Source organism: Dermacentor silvarum, chromosome 11 (genome assembly GCF_013339745.2).
Source record: "Dermacentor silvarum isolate Dsil-2018 chromosome 11, BIME_Dsil_1.4, whole genome shotgun sequence".
NCBI lineage: Eukaryota > Metazoa > Arthropoda > Arachnida > Ixodida > Ixodidae > Dermacentor > Dermacentor silvarum.
Window position 1 is genome coordinate 106,949,283 of NC_051164.1, and position 18,259 is coordinate 106,967,541.

Below are 18,259 nucleotides of genomic sequence, written 5' to 3' on the forward strand. Positions count from 1 at the left end.
TTTACGATTTTTCTGACGGATTTTAGAAATTCAATTTTGTTCACTAACGCCTTGCGCCGCGCGGAGGGCCTGTGTGGTCGGGGGGATTCGGGATGATGTGGTTCGGCATGATTATATCAGCCAGCGACGCCGGCGAGCCTGCGCCGACGCTGACGCCCGATTTTCTGCGACACGGGGTCCTTAACGCTATCGCGTTAAAACGGGAATGCGTGTCTTAGGTGTCGAAGGCATTCCTCGCCAGGTTAGCGAGCCGTGTATTTTTTTACGGCAGTATTGCGAAGTGTATGTCGGTATACGCGTACACGCGTGCAAACAGCTCGAAGATTGCGACTTCTGGGGAAACTCGGATTTTCCATTCGTTCCGGCTCACCGGGCTGGCCAGACCGGCGTGTCTAATATAAGCCAGGCAGTCCCAGTGGCACGGAACAGAGACGGAGAACGCGAGGAATTTGGCACGCATTTCGCGTGGGAGGGCGCCTTCGGGGCACGGAAAGCTTCATCTTAGCCTTTCGCCCTCCGTTCTCGAGAACTCTCGCTCACGCAGGCTCGCGGTAAATTGCGCGTAGCAACTACCGCAAGGCAGACATTCATGCCAGCGTCTCTATTTTGTAACACTTTTCGCGTTTTCGAATTCGCGCGCCGCGAAGGCGGCATTGATTTGTTGGTCTTGTTACACAGGCAAACGGGCGTCTTCTTGTGTGCGCGTGTATTTCCTGGAGCATGTTTCCTCGTCGGCTTGAAAGTTAAGTGCTCCACCAAGGTTACCGTTTTTTTTCCGTTTTTTTTTTCTTTTTACAGCGGAGCTGTATATGCCTAGGCTGAAACACTCGTGGTCCGACCACAGAAACCCTCCGGCGGAAATAAGCCTATCGAAAACCTATCAAAAACTCGCGTCTCCTTCACTAGCCATATACCAAAATTGGCACGGAAGGGTACGAATGTATGACTAACTTGACTGATGAATTATGACGTCAATAACATCACATGCTCGTCAGTTACGTCATTAACGATAATAAAATCACGTGTGGCGCATACCCGCATTAGATACGCGGGTATGAGCCAGGGACAATAAATAAATAAATAATAAATAAATAAATAAATAAATAAATAATAAATAAATAAATAAATAAATAAATAAACTCACGTGTGGCTCATGCCGGGGTCACACATTTCAGCTTTGCTGGTGTACCATCAGTACAGGGTGCATGGGGGTGACTGTTTTTTCGTGAAGAAAACTTACGGTCTAGTACTAAAATATGATTGTATCTGTTAATCACACGAGTCTGTCGTATTGTACCTATCATATAGATTAATTGTTTCACCTTAGTGAAGTTGTTTCTTCGTGAAACCCCGTATGCAGGAAAGCAACTAAGGACATTGAATTCTTCCATATCTTTGTAGCAATAAAAAATAACGTCGGATTTTCGTAACGTTTAGTTCGTATTCTGTTTAGTATTGCATCGATTTTGTTAGAGCAGGTTGCCCTGCGAGCTTTATATGTATTCGACGAAAAGAATGGAGACCCTCCTAACGTAAAAAAAGAAAAAGAAATATTAATGGCTCATATCGCCCACGAGCCTACGTTTACAAATGTGTTAGATTCTTAAATCAAATGAAATTATGGGATTTTACGTGCCTTAACCACGATTTGATTATGACGCACGCCGTAGTGAAGGACTCGGGATTAATTCTGGCCACCTCGGGCTCTTTACGAGCATCCAATGCACAGTACACGGGCGTTTTTGCTTTTCACCTTCATCGAGATGCGGCTGCCGCAGCCGGGATTCGATCCCGCGAGCTTGTGCTTAGCAGCCCAACGCCATATTCACTAAGAAACCACGGCAGGTGGCGTAGTTCCACCTTATTTTATTGCAATATCAATTATATGTACACTTCAAGCGGATTTCTGCCGTCGGCATTGCCGTCGCCGTGACGTTCTGAATAAAGTACAAGGGCGATAAAATTGTCGCCGCGTGCCGTATGCTGTATGTGCGAGTGAAAGCGCACGGCGGAGAGCAAACGCGACTTCTTCCGTCGCGCGAAAGGCCGTTGGGGGATGGCAGGGAGGGAGGGGACGGGCGACGCTGTGCTGCGGCACCAAATGCGTATCTTGCGACCGGGCGCAAGGGGAACTGACCACTCAATCTCCCACGCGAACGGAGGAAAGCGGGAAAGCAGTGCGGGAGGGAAGGGGTGCGGCTTCTACTCTGCCAACAACTGAGTACTTGTACTTTGCACCGCTGAGGGCTGTCGCGCGCACCGTATCTTGAAAGCGATCTGCACACGGCTCTTACCTTTGTATGCATTGTGCTTTCGCCGCTCAGTTTCCGTTGAAGCGATAGACCGCACGAAGCTTCGCTCGCAGCTGTCGCCGTGCTTGCTCACGCCAGCGTTTTGACAGTAGTTGTCTGCGGTCATCGAACGTGATCTAGTCATGTTTGCTTGTGCACGCTGACCCCATGCTTGTTCATTCAGTTAGCGAATGTGTCCAAGTTTATGCTGCCGATAAAACTACTATCCTTACTCCGTATAGCACTCTGCTAATTTGCTATCGCAATTGATGCTTCGCCTTTTGGGCGGAACTGCGACTTTTTTCTTAACAAAACGTCGTTTTATGCATTCAAGCACAAAAGTAACCAGAACGCCAATGCATTTCTCCGCAAAGTTCAGGGAATTAATATCTCGAAACTGGTGTCATGCTGAGAATTCCTTCCAATAAGTGGATCCGCCTTGGGAACTCCGCGGCTACAATTTGTCAATTGCAATATGGACCAGTAAGGCAATCAATTAAAGCTTGATTAGTGAATTTTTGTTAATTAGTCTATTATCCATTTCTATTTTTTGTGAAAGTAATGTCCGCCTCTTCGAGTAGACCAGCTCATGAACTAGGATTGTGCTCTCTGCCGCAGGCAGCCTTTAAACATTTTTGAAAGTGCTCGCAGAAACACCCTGCATGGTAGCCACCTTTCCTCATTGTGTTGTCGAGTTTGTGGCTTCGAATAAAGATCATCAGCTGAAGGTTGACGGGCCATGTTGCCCTACTAGTCTGAATTTGAATTTCATTTCCAGAACAAGCATGGACAGATGCGGCCTTCCCGCTTCGAACAGTTTCCGTAGCCGGTGCCAACAAATTCAAGAAAACCTTCACCAACAAAATAATGTAACCCTACTACGCTACTGAAATGGGCTTTTGTTTTGCTTACTAGCCACTTCTCTGAGGTCGGGCATTTGCCCGGAGAGAGAATAAATCAACTGAAACTAAAAACGCGCTCCCCCTTAAAAACGTCCGATCAAGCTCCTAGACTAAACAAACCTGATCTCCACATAAATACGTAAGAGCGAAGCTTTACGACGTCCCCGTCTTTTCGTCACAAGCTTCCAGAACTAGGGCCAGAACAAAAATGTATTCGAGGTGAAGTAATGCAATCAACTGAAAGGAATAATACATGATCTGACGACATCTCGTGTTTGTGTGCGCAGGTGTTTCACAAGCGGACCGGCTAGCTGCAGTTATGCGTTATCATTCAGCATTATTATGAGCGAACTTTTTCCCCCTTCTACTCAAGTCGGTCCACACCGCCATCTTGATATCGTCTGCCAAATGACTAGAAGAGAGATCGAAGCTACATGCAAATATAACGATGCTTACTAGCTTTTCTGGCACGCGGCTTTTGTGAAACACATTGTCTCTGAAAAAGTGCACAACGATGTCAAAGCTGGAGATCTAGTTTGTTAATGAAAAAGGGGGTGGGAGGTGGCGTTCATGGTTGAACTGGCGATATGATCATGCGATTAATAGTAAATCTCGCTCGAGCCTATGAAGACAGCGAGTGACGCCTTAGCAGCGAGAAACCATGGAGCGTTGCTTTCCCACAGCTCGTGAACTTGACGTCCTATTGGCCGACTGCAGTTGCAGCTTGCACACTGTTGCACGTTTTTAGCTGAGCAGACATCTCATAAATTCACCGCTAGCGTACTTGCTATCCAGATAAAACAAAAAAAGCGAATCACCTAAAAGTGCGCCACGTATGTGCGCACTTTGGCATTTCTTTCTTTCTTACTTTTTTCTTGCAGATTTAAATCTAAAATCTGCAGCGTTGGTGTTTTTCGACGACTTCGTTTCTTTAACCTTTCATCAGCAGGTTATCCTATCCTGTTCTACTTGAATATATATCGCATTTTCAGTATAGGTGAGTGAGAGAGAGAAGTCATAAAGCAAAGGCAGGGAGGTTAACCAGGCTGAGCCCGGTAGGCTACCCTGCACTGGAGATGGGGGAAAGGGAATTGAAATAGGAGAATGGAGAATTTAACACTTTCCACAGTTACACATATAAGCCGAGTTAATCATTTTTAATGCGATAACTTCATGAGCCCACTTCACCCACTTTGGAGTTATCAGGTTCTCCTGGTAAAAAAAAAAAAAAAAAAAAAAAAAAAATGAACTTGTCCCGAAGGCGTGCAGTGAGCGTCTCAAAGCACTATCTGTCACAAGGAAAGAATGCGAGAAACTGTCATGCGAGGCACGCGCCAGGTGTTTCAAACAGCGACTTTGGCACGAGAGGAGCATGCGTGCGATCGTTACTTAACTGTAAAAGCAATGGTCTGTTGCACTGCAGTACAGATGTTAAATCCCCCCATCAGTCATGCATTTCTTATTCGCACTTTGGCCGAGCTCCCCCACTTTGGAGGTATCTAACAGAAAACTCGAGCTGTGTGGAGAGTACGCAAGCGCCTGAGAGTGTTGACGAAATCGCTGGTTTGCAAGTGACACAAGGTAACACAAGTGACACACTTTAAAAAAATTAGAGCGTGCAAAGTCGTCAGCGACGCACGTGCGTGCAGTCGTCACAATCGTCACAATCTACGCATGTTTATCACAATACCTGGAGGGTTAGCACTGCTAATTATTTGCCTAGTTTTGCTACTCGAGAAGAGTCGAGCTCAGTCCTTCCAGTGAACATTCGCGTCAACTCAAGGCTGGCCACCCTGTGAGCTTCCTCCAGATGAAGAGAGAGAAAAGAAAAGACAGCGAGGTTAGCCAAGTCTCGCCCCGTTGGCTACCCTACACGTGGGGAAGGGGAAAGGGGGAAAGAAAGATAAAACGAGACTATAGCTGCAAGTGTTCCTAATATTCAAGTTGCTTCAGGTAACAAGATTGAGTTATTTTGCATGTTTGCTGACACTTGCCTTGGGGCGTACCTTTGTGAATTGAAGATACAAAAAAATTATTAAATACAGGTTAGTGAATCAGGAAGCCCTTCAATCCAGTGGCTCGCTGGTTGTTGGCATCGTTGTCCACTCATTGTCGGTGACCCAGGTACAGTTCACCAAAAAAACTCGCGCCTTCTGATAAGACAGATAAGAGCGATGCCAGTCAAATAATTCGCCAGAACACATTCACATTCCTTTCCGAAAAATTTAGGCGATGCTTTGTTGCGAAAATTACAAAGAAAAAAAAATAACGATAGAAACGTACAATTCAATGGCATTACCGCCAGTGCTACTTCTGATAAGAAAAGCACGATGATAATCTTGATGATGGCTACGACAGATGTCGCGAGGGCCGGAGAAAATAATGTTGACTACTTTGCAGCTGATAACCAGTTATCACGTTGCTTTTTCAGCCGTTACCTCCTCGCAGTAAACCTGACACGACACGTATTTAAACAGGTCGTTCTCAGTGCTGAATAATATTTACACTGCTTATCCTGGATGCAGAGTTTAGCTGCCCGGCTATACGTAAAACGAAGGTTGCTTAATCCCGATGCGTGGAGCTGTCGCAAATAGCACGCGTCAGTTTTCCAGCCAAAGTTTCCCAGATGAAAGTGCCACCGGTTGTTCTACATAAACACAACCATATACAAACAGGACTGTAGCAGTTATAGCTACGCATGTTTTGCTTGGGGAAAATAAACTGATACGTAAGGCCCGCGAGTAACGTACAACTTGTACGTTCAGTGTGCGATGTTATGGTTGCGTAAACGAGCTTAGGAAACGGGATGACCCATTACGAAATTGCCGCAGAACAGCAGTTTGTTGGCGCAAACGGTGCGAATGTTAACGGTTTACCTTTGGGGCCGCAACGACGCTTGCCAAACAAAGCACAGGTAATACAAAGGCTTCGCTAACGCGGCACTGTTTCATCGTGCGCGCGCAGCTCTGTGCGCAGTTTCGAAAAGTGCTCAGACGCAATTAGGGAGACCCAGCAAAGACAGCCACCGCTTGCGCAGCCACCACACAGCCACCACTAAATAACTGTGCAGCGCCCTGAACGCTTGAGCCTGCGTCAGCTAAAACGCGACAGGGGCGCAGAACAGTGCACTCTTTTCATCTGCGAAATGTACAAGCCCGCGGCGATGTTGTCTGCCCGCGAACTCGGTAAGCAAGCTAGTGGTGATGTCGTCTGCTTGTGAACGCAGAGAGTAGATGATTCTGCAGAAGCGTGCGAAGTGATAATGAACCCTGTACTGCATTTCATGTTGATACAAATTAACGAGCCTAAAAATACGCAGTAGCAGCCCTGTACATATGCTAGAAATTCATAGCCGGACGAACGTATTGCAGTTACCTCCGCCTTTGCTGCCTTTGCGGAGCAGCGAACTACAGTGCTTGAGGCGTCGTATTGTTAGGCTACGTTAATCAAGCTTGCAAGAAATGTTCTTGTGTTGCACGGCTCCTTAGGGTCAGAAGAAATAAAGATGAATGAAATGACCGTATGAAGAACACTACTGCTTTTAGCTAGAAGATAAACATAAACCCACATTACTAATAGTGCTTTGGGCCACAATGTTGTAGTTTTTTATTCCGATTTCTTTTTCACACTTCGTCATGGGACGGCATTGTGCCTCACCTATAGTATACGTTATTATCAGCCGGCATGGAACGATGCATGATTACGGCACAGTGTAACTGTGTGAAAGTAATCCTTTCGTTACGAGTTGCTTGAACATGAGCTTCAGAATGTTTCGCCGCAACAGCGCTGCCATCCCCGGCCATCTCTCGGAATCTTAGTAAAACGGTAATGGTAACACTTTTACTTTACGATAAACATTCCCATTATCTGTAGCATCAATGTCTGCTAGTGTAGTGTTCGATATATTTTGTGCTATGTCGCCGTAACCAACAGCGTTTGTGTCTATTTACACCCATGCGCTTACAGATCTGGATCTGGCTGGCTATCTGCCCGGGCCTACAGGCTGCTTTTAGTTTCCTAATGAGGTGTCAGCTGCGCCCTCCACCGAACGTTTTTTTACTGATCCTGAGGCTTACGCAGTTTTGCACTCTTTAATTTACGCCAATGATCAAATATGGAATGCTGCTAGAACCGCCATTTCGACAAGGGCACTCGTCTGCGTGAGTTAGTTGATCCCCTGACGAAGACAGGTCACCATGTCGAAACGTTGTCTCCATAGACGTCCTTTGTTCGACCAGTGTTTGTCACTTCGTGTCCATCATCCTGTCAGCCTCTGTCCCGTTTCGTCTTCTTTTTATTCTCTCCTGTCTTTATTCCATTTCATAATGTTCATCTCTGTGCTCAGTATGTACGACGAGTATAAATTGTCTACCAGCGCTCAATACGCCCTCTATAGCAGCACAGGCAAAAACTCAATGCAACTTTTCTCGCGCGTGGCTTGTGGCTTAAAACGACTCGCGGCTTCTGCTTCGCTGCGCAGTTCTAGCGAGACACCTCTGAGGATCTCTCTCGGCGCTCAAAGTCAAACAGCGAGCGTAAAGCTTTCACCCCCCGCTTCTTCCAGGCCCCCACCGCCACTTCTGTCCGTGGAGGATGAGGAGGTTGGGGTGCTTTTTTGGCAGCGCCGTCACAGCCGACCACCGGGCCCGGTGCGTCGCGAAGTTGGCCGGGCTTGGCTCTCGAGACTGCGGCAGCACGGTAACGAGTGATTCTTTTTTCGAAAATAGAATTTTAGAGCGGAGCGCGAGGGCTGCGTGCCCGCTGCGGGCTGTGACGCCGCCGCTGCCGGCCGAGCTCTCGAGAGCGCTGTAGGACGAACGACCGCCGGCCAAGCTGTAAGCAGCGGTACTCGACGAAACACCTTGGCGATGACGTCATCTCGCCCGCTTGCATGTATAGGGGATCTTTGTCGTCGCTCTGCTTTGTGAACGTCCGCAGGGGTGGTTGCCGTCAGGCTTGGTTGCGTACACACTGTGCGTGCTCACTTTGAAGTAGACTGCCGTCACGTTCTGCGCCCTAAGTCAGGCGTTCGCAGCTTTCAGCGGGGCACTTACATACCGAAGCGATGTGAAAAGGTTCGCCGGAGGTAGTTTCTTTTTTGATAGTTTACGCTCGCCGAGGATATTCGCAAGATGGAAACGAAGCACGAGAGAAAGTTGTGGAGTCTGTCAAACTCCGGAAGGCGTGACAGTTACGGCGCAGTATTATGCTTTGTAACGAATCGCTGTGTTTTGAACACTGTAGAAAAACTAACGACACGAAAGAAAGGAGATGATGATGAATGGGGCTTTATGGCGCAAAAGAAAGGAGAAAAGTGAGAGGTTAACTAGAATTGAAAATCCAGTTTGCTACCCTTCATTCTTGGAAGAGTAGTAGCGTTGCACGAACGAGCTGTTCATAAGAAACGCAACTTTTGCTTCCCGCTTATTCTTATGCTTTGTTGCACTTCTTGTCCCAACAGCCCAGTGCTAGACAATGTTTTCATGCAATACGTTTAAATACTGGCACCTTTAAGCGTCGCTGGGTACTGCTTTTCACATAGAATTGATACGTACTAAATATCAAGGAAGACGGCTGTGAACGAACAAGAAAAGAAAAAAAAAATCCCGAGGATTCGAACTCAAAGTCAGCAAACATAAATGCGCTAGACTCAGCTCCCAACAGAGGTCCCGCAAAACACACAGGAAACGTTAAGTCGTATACTAAAGATAGCAAACACGAAGTACAGTCACAGGAAGGTCCACTAGAGAAAACCAAGAAAGGCGTCTCAGTCGCAGTGTGCGTCAAGTTCCCATGACTCAGAAACCACCCATCAGCGTGTCATGGCAAATCTCTTGCAATCTAACGATGTGCTTACGGCGAAGCCGTGGGGTTCACCAAGACGGAGTTACCTCGTCAACGACAATGCCTCACCACTATCGGGAGATCCAAATTAAGTTGCATATGTGAGAAAAAAAAATGATGAAAGCGTCGAAAAAAGAAGTGTACACGGTTCAGATGGTGTTCCTTTTCTTGGGGTTCTAAGTATCGTGTTTTCTGCACGTATATTCAGGCGATTGTATCGAAAACACTTTATTTTTGTGTTAGTCTGATTACAATGTGACGCGTACGGGGAATTAAATATCTTCCAGATGCCGTAGTCTGTTAAGGACGCTGACCGAGACGTAGCTCAGCACAACAAAGCAAATCTTAGTTTCGCAACCCTTAGTTTCGAAAGCAAGACCTAAGCATAATGCCAGCAGTGTTTCGAAGAAAAAAAAAAAGGCGATTTATCTTTGGAGCGAGGTGTGAACTTATACCGCAGAGAGCAATTTTCTTCGCTTGGATGACAAGTGCCGCTGTCATTCAGCCTCATTTAACGTCGAGCGACGCTGAAGGCAAAGCACGGCCGTCAGCTGTTTCAGCGGCGGAGCACACAGCAGTTCGAGGTTGGCTAAGCAGAGGACCTCGCGTCAGCAACAGGCAGCCGCTTGCGCCAGTTTCCTGCCCTCCACAGTTTTCCAAGGCAGCGAAGATGACGCGGCTGCAGCCCATCGATTATCGACTGGATTTATATACGTTTGATGAAAGCCGACCCGGATCCGTATACGCCAGCCGGAATCGCTCGTATCAGTAGTGTACTGGTCCAGCCCTGGAATCCTCGAAGCGTGTCGATATAGAGCCCGCATCCCTCGCATTGTCCTCCACAGTAGAAGGACGATTGTGACAGCGAGGGCGCGGCTTGAGTCGATAGGTTTCAGGCCTGTCTCGCCTATGGACCACAGAGAGGCGGCGGACCTAATGAGAAACGTATAGGAGGTCAACACTCGGAATGCGACCGCACTCAGACTAGACGTTGTCGATGTGAATCCGTGCATCGCCGTTAACGCTACCACTCGCGTAAGGCCAATAAGAAAACCTAGATTACAATGACGCGCTGTGCATGTGCTTCTGCGGCTGACACGTTTTCCATTGCATCACGAGGTCGCCTGTTGTCAAGAACGATGTTTTGGCAACGTTGCAAAATCGGGATTTTGGTAGTTGAGACGCAGAATGGAAACGTCGATGCCGCGTTCGGCTTGCAGGACACGGGAGTAGCTTTTCAGTGTTCCTTCCCAGAATGCAACGTACAAGAAAGTGCAAAAGTTTGAAGCTTCGTCAATTTGGTAAAGCATGTTTACGACGAGTACCGCAATGAAAATAGAAACACCCCGAGAAGAACAAAGTCCCCTAGCGGTAAGAAAAGCACTGAAGAACGAGTTTCGTTGAACATTTGCCAAATTCGTGAACAAATAAGTCACAAGTTCAGAATCCAAGTTCGCAAGCTAGAAGGCAAGCCCAATGCAGTCTGTGTGGAACCACGCGTAGTATATATACAGAGAGAAAATTTATGAGATAAGCAGCAAGGTCGGCCTGAGCGAGCATGCTCTGGCCTGCTACTCTGTACAGGGGGAAAAGGAAAGGTGAAAAAGAAGAGTAATGAAAGTTGATAATGATGACAGGAAGAAAGGATGTATATATACACTAACACAGTGGTTTCCTTTAAAGCCTTACGTATAGTCCTGTTTTGCGACTGCCCTCTCTACGCATCACAGCGGAAGACGCTGGCTTCTGATCTAGCAGCCATTAGCAGGCAAAAATTGTCTGAAAGTACTATTTTATCCGCAATGTGTGACCGCTCAGTAGCAACAACAGCTAAAAGGGCTGCTCTGGACTACACACCGCTGTTTGACTACGTGAGCCATGCACTTGCATGACATTTTCAACTGTGGTGTCGCACGCTTTCGAGAACAATTAACCTGCTCTAATGCTCAATATTGATTTAAGCGCTTGGATGAGTCCGCGCCGCATTTTGAACAACATTATTCAGCCCAGAGTATAATGGCGGTCAATGCCACTCGGCGCTACTTCTTTGCGTGGCCAATACTCACAGCCACTGCACGCGTTACAACTCCCACAGCGTAGTACGGTATTATAGTGTAAGACCGAGCAGGAATGCACGATGACAAATGGAGAGAGTGACTGTTCTGTAAAAGCACCGTTCGTTGCGTAAAGAATGCAGCCGTTCACCATGCCAGTATCTACGCAATGCTGGCACGGCCGACGACCCAGAAATCTATGACCGACGATGCTTGCGACGCAAAATAAAAGTAGGCAAACGTCGAATCAAACAGTCGTTATGCGCGCACGCGCGGCTGCTTGAGACGTCTGATCTCAGTCACTGTGGCGTAACAGGATCATTGCGCGTGCATCTTTCACTTCGATCACCGCTGCGGAAAATGATGGGCGGACTGTCCGAGGGAGAACCCTCGTGCAAGGCATTGTGCCCTGATATGTGCTTTCTTTCTTTGTGCGTTTTGCGTCGGCCTAGAACGCATAAAAAAAGGTATACTTGAAGCCGCTTTATCTTGCCCGGGACGGTAGCCGATGCCTGAAGTGTGCAAAGAAGCATCGTATGTGGTCCACATGTTGAAGCACGGGAGACAAGCACATCGCACTCAGATTCGCATCACTCAGCGGCCGTGTCGTTCTGCTGCTGAGCGAAAGGTCGCAGGTTCGTTGTCCTGCCGTAGTAATCGCGTGGTTGATATGGAATGCATAAACGTACCTGCATGTGACTGGGACGAAGCGCGCGTGGAACGAGTTTGGTGCGCAATGAATGAATGCGTGACAACTGGATTAATAGCGGACTCGGACTTCAGCAATACGGCGCCCCTCACAACATATGCATTTGCTCCTGATGCTAAATTTAATCAGTCCAATCATATATTTGTGAGTCATTATTCTTCAACATCTTTTCGTGAGGTTGCAGAATAATGTTCATCACTTAGAGAGTTTTGGAAGTGGAATGCTGACAGCAGCCGAGCGCAGTGGTATATCTGAGAGGGTTGGTTAACCTGCGAAGAATCTGAAGAAGTTTTAACAAGTGCATGATTCACTCGTATATCAAGGAGAAATATATGGTGTATTTTAAGCTATAGACACTTCTCGTAGACCTACGCTTCCCCAGCCACGTGTTCGTCTGTTTCCCCACGTTTTTTTCTGGCGGAATTAGTTGAGTAGTTTTGCTTTGTGCGTATACGTATGATGAGGTGTGAGGCTTCAATTCAACCCGTTTTGCTTATCTTCATTTATGCGACTGAAATAAATATTTAACGGCGAATGTAGCTCGCCACCAGTCATGCGTTCGCGTTTGGTTTCACAGTTTTCAATGCGGTGGCTAAATTGATTTGTATCAGACGCTGCAAGTATTACCCTTGTTGCCTCTGCATAAAGAAATATTCACCACGGCCGGAAAGGCTGACGACCTTCTTGTTTCTACTCTTTACCGTGTCTCCAACCGTATGGCGAGCACAGAACTCGAGACGAGAAACAAATGCGGAGCGTTGACGTCCTCTGTCGCAAGCTGTCCAGGGAATCCCGCCTACAACGCCTCCATTGTCACGCGTTCCCCGCGAGCTCGATGACCTGCAACGCGTGGACGCGCCCCCCGAGTCTTCTAGACGCAGCATCCCCGAAGATGATGCCGAGTGTGAAGAAAAGATACCGTGGCTAATGTGCATCCCGAAAACTGCAGCCCCCAGCTGCTTGTTTGTTCTCTGCCTTGTCTCGCATGTCTGCGGAACAATGACACTAGAAAATATCTCTTGCCGCGTTGTCTGCGACAATGTAGACTTCCACGTCGGCAGAAAGACGTCGACAACAACGTATTTTGTGTTCCGCTTAATCACGGAACTGCCTACTCCTTCGAGACGACGCCTTTCCCGGCGCTGGCGTCCGCTGGCGAATGGTGCGGGGAAGAGGCGGAATAATTTCTCGTTGAGTAGACGATGCGTAAAGCGAGGACTGGCGGCGGCAACCGTTCTGGCTGACTTGTGACTACGAGTGACACGGGGCTCGAATGACTCCTGCCGTTGTCGTCGTTGTTACCCCGGTAGGTAATGGCGCCTGCTGTTGTCAGTCTAGACGGAACTTTTTACACGTCGTTCTCCTTGTCCCATTGAATGTCCAGTGTATAGCAGAAGCCCGCTAGTGCGACATTTGTTGTCGTTCGTTGCGCGAAACGCATGAACGGCTTTACTCATCGTTCGCTTCACTGAGCTACTAAAACTATCGATAGCACGCATACACTAAAGCTTGGGCATCTAACTGGGCGTTGTACCTGTTGTACCTGTGTCTGTGCTTACACACACACACACACACACACACACACACACACACACACACACACACACACACACACACACACACACACACACACACACACACACACACACACACACACACACACACACACACACACACACACACACACACACACACACACACACACACACACACACACACACACACACACACACACCACACACACACACACACACACACACACACACACACACGTACGTACCGTACGTGAGCAAAAGTACACGGACCAGGGGTTGCGCGAAAAACAGATTTTTTCCTCTGCCTAAGAACGCAACTTAAATTGAGGACTGTACTCCAAACTTGGCATTACTAACTTTTCAGTGTACTCATCAATTCTAGTGTATGCTTGGTAAACGCGAATAAATTCACTTTTTTTCGGTGACCCTGTGGTCCGTATACTTTTGCTCCGGGATGTACATACGCGTACATACGTACGTACACTCATAAGATGCACACATACATAGAGATAAATGCGTGCACATTAGGGACACTTTCACATAAGTACATATTCCTTAGGTTGGAAGTACTGCGCTGTCTTCAACTTGACCATAATTCGGTGAACGACTTGATATGCGGCAATCGCTACACCTTTCTCCCATTTTCTCCAGAACAGAAAGCTACAATAGTTACTCACCTCAGCGTTTCAAATACAGCAAATGGTACACGGAATCATTTTTGTCTTCTGATTTAACTAGGAACAAGTGAATGACGTGAAGGCAAGACTGTGATCGCCGGCAAGTTATACGTCATTTAAACTGAGACCGGAAGATTGTTAAGGGAAGACGTTCTTAGGATAATTTCAATGCTTTCGCAGGCCCACATTTTCGGAGCGACCACGTAAAATGCACCATGCGTGACAGTGAAATGTGTTCTACGTGTTAACTGAGTTGCTAGGCGGCCACTTGCAGCTCCGTTTAAGTATTCCTAACTACATGTATATGGTATTACATCGTATGACACGTTCAAGTCGTTTAGCAGGAATCAAGAAAACAAACAAGAAAACAAGTATCCTTTTTAACTTCCTTCAATGAAATGTAACTATGAAAGCTGACACCTTGAAATAGAGCGCGCGGTAATTAGGGTAATGAGGGGCTCGTTGAGGTCACCGAGCCAAAATGACCACGGTCATTAGCGTCTTCTAGGACGTGACATTTATCAAGCAGTTTCACGCGTTTGTGTGTACGTTCGCGCGAGCGCAGATTGTCTTCGAGTGCGTATGTGCTTCTTTTTTGTTTTGCTTTGCTTTTTTTGCGTAATTTGCACGTGCTTGTGCAGGAAACATACACGGCAACGTTTCCCTCTAGAAGTGACGTATTCCTGTGCCCTAACTGTAGCGAGGATGCGGCAAGGATAAGACGGGCACTTTTTCCGTATTTGATGAGCATGCTATCCGGATTAGCGCGATTCACGAGTTGCTTATTACATAAGTGCATAATGTGATTGCTTTATGAATTAACCTCAACTCGCCGGTTTAATTACACCCCCACGGCTAGTTCACACCCATCACTCGAGCGACACTTCATTGCTTTGAATAAATCATGGCAGAGCACTCATTTACACACCACGGCGAATGCATGAGAAGAGAAATATATTTTTCCTGTAGCTGGTTCCCAAACTGTTCGGTTAATCTGTGCCCAATTTCGCGGCAAACGCTTCCCCGTCACAGCGTAGGGAAGGCCTTCCCGTAACTTTGAGCCAGGGTGATTGTAATAAACACGTAACTTGTCATAATGTGACAACAAATTTGACATCTTCTGGGGCCTAGTGCTACGATGTGTTAACGACAGTAATCGTCATTTTCTTTATTGAATATTCCTGTTCTCAGACGTGTGGGCTCGGATACTGCGTACTTTTAGGATTCTCTCAGGGTGGAAATGTTACTGTTGTTGACTGTCGTTTTTCTGATCGGAAAGCACTGGACATATTGTAAGGCAAACATGGAACAGGCATGAATGATGACGACTTTCGCTATAAGACGAAATTGAGGGTTCATTTTTTTCCACACTGACGCTCGGCAAACAAATTCACGGGTCCCATATTGCGTCACGTGTTGCGTAAGACAACCAGACTTGGCAGCTCATATTATTTTAAAAGGGCATGTAAATAAGTGTATGGAAAGTCCCCATTCGTTCCAACTATTTTTAAAGCGAAACGTTTTTTGTCTACATTTTTCCTGATTATACTTACTATACTTATTAGACTTATTAAACTTATTATGCATCGCACTCGTCTTGGCGACATTTCCCGCGTCAACGCCTCACATTGCGCATCTGAATATACTGCTGTTTGCATTCGCTATAGCTTGTCAACGATGTAGTGCATAAATATAAATATTGCGTGAGATTAAAGTTGTAACCTATGCTGCGCATGAACTAACGCGATTACATATTGTATAGGGTGAAAATAAACGCATTTGAATACATCGCGCTAAGTTGTAGCGCAGTTATTTAGCCGCTTCACTAAAGCTCGGCTTCATAGATTCCGACACGTACGACGGATCTGTATACTTTATGGCATATAAACTGCAATTAAAGATTTGTTGGTGCTTGTAGGTGGTGCTGGATACTATTCTGCTCTGACGTAATCTTTCTCAAAATGATGATTGTAACTTTAAATTCTCGAGACAGAATGCCCACGTCAGAGTTCACGACAGAGGCGCGCGCGCGAAAGATTCATTTTTAGACTGCGGGCGTCACACAGAGGGGCTATAATTGTCGAGGGCTTTTAGAATGCCAACAACTCCTTTGTTGCTAATCGCGTCGCAACCACGGTTCACCAAATAGGGCGCCTTCACGAAATGACCCACACGCGCGGAATAAATCGAATCATACGCTGATGGGGGAGGAAAAGCCATAGATGAATAAGGCCAACTAAAGGCTTTGTAAAACTAGATTAGTGTCCTATTGTTTTCATTGCTGTGCGGTTGCCATTTTCCTCTTCAGACTATCGTCTCTTGTTTCCTCGCATCTGTGCGTCCATGTCACTCTTCGTGAGTGCTGATCTTGATTATTTCGGTTATATTAGCAATCCTGAAACGGGTTTTCAGTTTGCGTCTTATGCCTACGAGTTACCTTGAATAATGTGGGCCGACATTTGCATTTCCCTTTGGCCACGATATCTTCTGTCTCATTAAGCGTCTATGAAAAGTTCCTCATTCCACGAACACTCTTGCAGAGCACAATCGTTAAACACTCATTACCTGCTGTCAGCAATCAGCTGGGCTTATCATTTAGTTAAACAAAACCGCAACAGGATGAAGCATTTTCCCAGCGACATGTTCAGTTTGCGTGGTGCAGATGACCCAGCGAAATGCAGCACGCCACTTGAATCTAATCTCGTCGCTAGGTACATTTGCAAGAGTACAGTTACTTGATCAGCTCACGCCAGTACCAACGTATCGCTTTTCACAACGCATATCATCTAGTTTAGAAGTTTAGTTTAGTAGTTTAGTAGTCCATAATGAACAGCACCGCGACCTTGACGAGACGATGGCAAAATAAATTCGCCCTTCACTCGAGCTATCAGCCAGATCGGTCAGCGCTTCATTGGCCATTAACTGACCATGATGGCTTCAATCGACATGTGGTCTCTATTCCTATCGCCTCACTTTTCCGCTGTTCTTTTGCGTGCGCATAAATTGGATCATTTGCTTATTGCAGTAGAAAGGCGTTTCGCCCCCTTTCAATGGCTTTGATAACTCCGTCGAAGCTCGTTCCAATTGTTTTGTTTAGTTTCTGTTACACACACAATGATATCAAATTAATAACTGAATTCATCATTCAGCATTGAGTTCAGTTATAGTAGACTTCGTTTTCTCAAACCTCGCTGTATACTATCGATTATTGAACTTACTTTTTTTCACAGCTTCGTGTTTATCCCTCTACAGCCAGCCAAGTTTTTCTGGCAGTCACAAACTGTGGTTTTTTTCCCTTGTCCAGACATCTTTCCTTATTGATTGCCCGTAGGGAGATGCATGGCCACGGAAATAAACGCGCACGTGTACATGTTTTCTGAGGGCAATCAAGCTTGAATATGTTCAAGTTTCAAAAGCCTTTTATTTTCTTACATCAGTGCGAGTTAATACTTTGCTATGACTGTGGTGTGAGGCAAGAAACCTTTAATACGTACGATGTAAAAAGCGAAATTTTCTCCATTTTTCCATGGAGCAATATATCGATCCTAGAATTCCTGGGATGTGCATTAACCTGTGCACCATTTTTATTGTTTTTCTAAAGGCAGATTTTTTTTTTCGGGACGCTCTCTCCTTCGTAATTCAATCTCACACGTGCTTAGAGGGAATACATGAGCCTAGCGCTGACAAAAAGTGGTTCACAAGATTCGAAAAAAATGTCATCATGAAGACAAAAATAAAGGGCGAAGATTTTTGTTACGCAACGTATTCGGTATTTTGTTGAGCAAGCAAAATAAACCAATTATATTTGCGATAGAAATACAATAAAATAATAAAGGTAAGCTGAGATAAAACGGAATTTGAAGAGCTGCCTGAATATAGGCTTCACTCTAAATGGTCGCCTTCGATGAAGGTCACGTAGCTTATGAAACAAAATGAAAAATAAGAGAAAAGAAAAACGTCTTCGCACGTTTGTAGATGACATTGTGAAGGCCCTTCGTGAACATGGTTGCTATGCTTCAAAGCTAGAAAAGTAGCTAATTCCTCAGAGTAGAAAAAAAAAATTGCTTGACCTTGCACTTAGCCGCGAAACGCTTGAAACAGCGAAGCTGGGCGATCGTAGCCTAGCATTTTCCGGAAGTGCCCGCGAGCTTTTCATCTTGTTACTCATGATGAAAATTTCTTTTCGCGCGTCTCGGACTTACTGCCGTCACTGCGCGTTGCATAGCGCAGCTTGCAACACCAACACC

The 18,259-nt window shown here is 46.3% G+C and overlaps 2 protein-coding genes across 5 annotated transcripts in view; one reads left to right on the top strand and one right to left on the bottom strand.

Annotated features, from left to right (window-relative positions):
- LOC119432983 (proton-coupled folate transporter) overlaps positions 1–18,259 on the top strand; it is a 611,776-nt gene that overhangs the window by 107,907 nt on the left and 485,610 nt on the right. Inside the window, exon 2 of one of the 4 annotated variants that reach the window (XM_049659089.1) lies at positions 7,758–7,891. The exons of the other annotated variants lie outside the window; for them this stretch is intronic. The gene's annotated coding sequence lies outside the window, so the exon portion shown is untranslated. The remainder of the gene's footprint in view (positions 1–7,757; positions 7,892–18,259) is intronic. 4 annotated transcript variants of the gene reach the window in all.
- The window catches only part of LOC119433455 (pyrokinin-1 receptor), a 186,795-nt gene that overhangs the window by 98,285 nt on the left and 70,251 nt on the right, over positions 1–18,259 (bottom strand). The window lies entirely within an intron of this gene.